The sequence below is a fragment of the Priapulus caudatus genome, unplaced genomic scaffold (genome assembly GCF_000485595.1).
Source record: "Priapulus caudatus unplaced genomic scaffold, Priapulus_caudatus-5.0.1 Scaffold34, whole genome shotgun sequence".
NCBI classification, from domain to species: Eukaryota; Metazoa; Priapulida; class Priapulimorpha; order Priapulimorphida; family Priapulidae; genus Priapulus; species Priapulus caudatus.
In genome coordinates, this window is record NW_014577095.1 from 169476 (window position 1) to 174160 (window position 4685).

General features: G+C 36.8%; 1 long non-coding RNA gene across 1 annotated transcript; it reads left to right on the forward strand.

The window, feature by feature from the left end:
• The first annotated feature begins 314 nt into the window (after window positions 1–314).
• Window positions 315–3731, forward strand: LOC106817382. The gene is made up of 2 exons (XR_001395045.1): window positions 315–590; window positions 3592–3731. It is a non-coding gene; the product is annotated as an uncharacterized LOC106817382 (long non-coding RNA).
• Window positions 3732–4685: the final 954 nt, after the last annotated feature.

Here is a 4685-nt window from a genome sequence, read left to right on the forward strand (position 1 = left end):
GTTACATTGGTTACATTAGCGGAATTTTGGTGGCTTATTCTATACGTTTTGCGGCTGTGGATCACGTGTCAACATGAACCCGCATTTATTCGAAAAGTATATGGAACAGCCAAAGAGAAACAATGAGAAGGAGAGGGGAGAGAGAGGGAGTAATATCAGTGCGAGATAGCCTACTTAACTAGGATTCGCATTTAAGTAGTTTTGATCGCACAAAAAACTCCGTCAATTGATTTTTTTCATAGATTCGGTAATGTTATTAGGAATTGCAACAACCTAAAATCTTGATTATTTTGGGGCGACAACATCCGCGGTGGGCTCAATCGCAAGAATAATCTAAAATATAATTATTCATACTTTGTGGGGTCCTTTCTATTGGTGCCAGTTATTGTTTTCTGTAGTTTTACTGCGAAATTATAATTAATAAGAAGTTATTGGATACACACCAAAAATGAGTTGCAAGAACCGATGGAGTACGATCTCCAAAATGGTTAAGAAGCACTGCCTGTTAAAGCTCAAAAAGTGATAATTCAGTTGGAAGTTCCTTATTGGAATGTGTTCCTAATAATGCTGACAAGAATATTAACTACGAGGTCTGACACGACACTATTTAGAATCATTTGCCTCTTGCATTACTCTTTCTAGTTTTAATTGTGTGTGTAGAAGTGAATGAGGCTCTCCAGTGGACAGCCGTAAACCTGTCTCATCGTTACAATAAACAACTTAACTGCAAGAAGTCTTATGATTTATATTTTAATCAAATTAAACACCCTTAACGTTAAAATTAATTGAAACAAAACAGTAACGAAAATCATTTCTCTAACGACACTAACGAAAAATCATCAATCTTTCAAATGCGTGCTTTCATAGTTTATCACGCGCCACCACGAGTCTCCCCACGAGTACTTTCTCACTAGACTGACACCGTCGATGGACTTTGTCTGCTCCAAGCTGTAAATCAAACGACATGCATCGTGTAATCTCGATCGCGTAGGACAAATATCGAGGGGAAAAACCTAGATATTGACCTACTTTTTCTAGGTCTCGTGCAATCCTCTATCGTCTGTAGCGACGGGAGAAATGACGTTGTGGTGCGCGTGCGTACTTGCGTGCGTGCATGCGTGCGTACGTATGTGTGTGCATACTCGCAATTTAGGGAGCACATATAGAAAAAGCACACATGAAGCGAAACAAGCAACAATTCCTAGGTAACAATTTTGAACACATATTTATCTGCATTAGCTGCTCTTATGGAACAATGAAATGACGACTCATAAATCGGACTAAATTCTGACCAATGCTGATCATCGAAATATCAACCTAGCTGGCACAAGAGGAAACCCCGCCATCTCCCACCAGTGGCGTGGTGAAACCTCTCTATTACAACTATAATTATAATGTTAACTACAAATGTCAATATATACACACCGTGGGCAGCAACAAGACGATAAGAGGACGAGCAATAACTGTTCGTTATAAATTAGATTAAAGCACAGATTTGATCACAAATATAAGGATGTCACGTCCTAGAGCATCTATGTTGTCAGAAACACCATATGTAGTTATGAGATGGTCTAAGTGGACATAACCTTTGAAGTAAAGTGTCTTACAAAAATCATGACAATTTAGACTGATAGTTACAACAAATTTTGATGTTTCTAACAGCAAGCCCGTGTTCCACGTAATGAGACTTCGCGCGGGAGACGTGGAAGGGGTACGTGCGAAAACGTACAAGGCTCGAGACAAGCTAGGGCATTCCTCGACATTCATTCGCTTGCACTATCTCTGATGCAACTTTCGTTCACATCCATACCTTACGCCCACTATTTACGTGGCACATTTCCAAGTGTAACAAAAGAAACGTGTGAGCGGCTACTAGGTTCGTATCTTACCTAATTATTATGAGCTTGTGAGAAAGATACTAGTATATAAATATGGTGCTTTATTTAGAATAACAGAGCTGATCGCATAATCTCTTTTCTACAATTAACAATTCCAATTACCAATTAAAAATGTTTGTAGAAAAAATTAAAATGTAGAAAACTAAATGTCAATAGATTAAGAAACGTAAATGATAGTAATAATTTTTAGAAAGGAGAGATCATCATAATGATATAAGGAGGAATCGCTGCTAAGTAGAACATGGGTTCAAAACTGGTCATGTCTGTGGAACTGTCATGTGGATATCTAGATAATATGTCTATTAGGTCGTGTTTTCACTCACTCTGTTAGTAATCCTTAACATGACATTGAAAATTTTCTTGGACACAAATATAAGAAAATGAATAAAGTTCTACTGCTTTAACACATCATGCAGAAATTGTAATCCAATATATTAAGTTAACATTATACTGTAGACCATATAGCAATCATGAATGCTTGGTACAATGCAAGTGAATCTAGTATATAGTGTATCTAGTGTATAGTAAATAGTGCTTTCTATTTGAAACGTGCTGTCACATAGTTACATATATAGAATTGCATAGTTAATACAACGTAGACATATTATACATGCAGCAATAAGGTTCTCTGCAATGTCAATTTCATATCTTGTTGGCTACTTATACCGCACTCATTAGTTTGTATGTGTTGTACTATAATGGGTTTTATACGTGTAAAGATTCTAATGCGGTCGAAACACGTCAACGCTTATCACAGCGTCTTCATTCTGAGAACTTTAGTTCTGATTCGGTAATGGACTCTTCTATTGCGATACGCTAGAGAATTGAGGGGTAACGTGAACGAAAACGTATGCATGGGTAATAAACGCATGAATCTGTACGTAGGGGGGGCCTATATAGCTTTTTGCATTATTATTTTAATATAATGTTAATTGCGCGTCGCATATATTTAACTTTTTTAAGTGCTCAATGAATTCATTTCTCATGCTCATTAATTTCTATATGACGCATAGGCACGAGAGTTGCTTTGATTACGCAATAATTTAACGAACTACGCACCTCATCATTTATCATGCCTATATAAATATTTGATATAATTTTAATCAATAGTTACATTGGTTACATTAGCGGAATTTTGGTGGCTTATTCTATACGTTTTGCGGCTGTGGATCACGTGTCAACATGAACCCGCATTTATTCGAAAAGTATATGGAACAGCCAAAGAGAAACAATGAGAAGGAGAGGGGAGAGAGAGGGAGTAATATCAGTGCGAGATAGCCTACTTAACTAGGATTCGCATTTAAGTAGTTTTGATCGCACAAAAAACTCCGTCAATTGATTTTTTTCATAGATTCGGTAATGTTATTAGGAATTGCAAACAACCTAAAATCTTGATTATTTTGGGGCGACAAACATCCCGGTGGGCTCAATCGCAAGAATAATCTAAAATATAATTATTCATACTTTGTGGGGTCCTTTCTATTGGTGCCAGTTATTGTTTTCTGTAGTTTTACTGCGAAATTATAATTAATAAGAAGTTATTGGATACACACCAAAAATGAGTTGCAAGAACCGATGGAGTACGATCTCCAAAATGGTTAAGAAGCACTGCCTGTTAAAGCTCAAAAAGTGATAATTCAGTTGGAAGTTCCTTATTGGAATGTGTTCCTAATAATGCTGACAAGAATACGAGGTCTGACACGACACTATTTAGAATCATTTGCCTCTTGCATTACTCTTTCTAGTTTTAATTGTGTGTGTAGAAGTGAATGAGGCTCTCCAGTGGACAGCCGTAAACCTGTCTCATCGTTACAATAAACAACTTAACTGCAAGAAGTCTTATGATTTATATTTTAATCAAATTAAACACCCTTAACGTTAAAATTAATTGAAACAAAACAGTAACGAAAATCATTTCTCTAACGACACTAACGAAAAATCATCAATCTTTCAAATGCGTGCTTTCATAGTTTATCACGCGCCACCACGAGTCTCCCCACGATACTTTCTCACTAGTCTGACACCGTCGATGGACTTTGTCTGCTCAAGCTGTAAATCAAACGACATGCATCGTGTAATCTCGATCGCGTAGGACAAATATCGAGGGGAAAAACCTAGATATTGACCTACTTTTTCTAGGTCTCGTGCAATCCTCATCGTCTGTAGCGCGGGAGAAATGACGCTGTGTGCGCGTGCGTACTTGCGTGCGTGCATGCGTGCGTACGTATGTGTGTGCATACTCGCAATTTAGGGAGCACATATAGAAAAAGCACACATGAAGCGAAACAAGCAACAATTCCTAGGTAACAATTTTGAAACATATTTATCTGCATTAGCTGTCTTATGGAACAATGAATGACGACTCATAAATCGGACTAAATTCTGACCAATGCTGATCATCGAAATATCAACCTAGCTGCCGCCATATATATATATATATATATATATATATATATATATATATATACATATATATGTGTGTGTGTGTGTGTCTGTGTCTGTATATGTAAATTAATTTTAGTCGCGTAATTAAATTTGGGAATGTTTTCTGCCAGATCGGAACAGATTTGCAGTTTACATTTTCACATAACCTAATCGGGAAAACTACCAAAGCTGGATATAATATTCCTATTGTGAAATATAGTACATCATGGCATTTGCGACGTTAAAAATATTCAGTTGTAATTTGATGATTGTATATATTATGTGGTTGCTTAACTTGTTTGATGGCTCAAACTGAACTCAACTTCGAATTAACTCATTTCAGGGCTTTCTGTATATGCCACG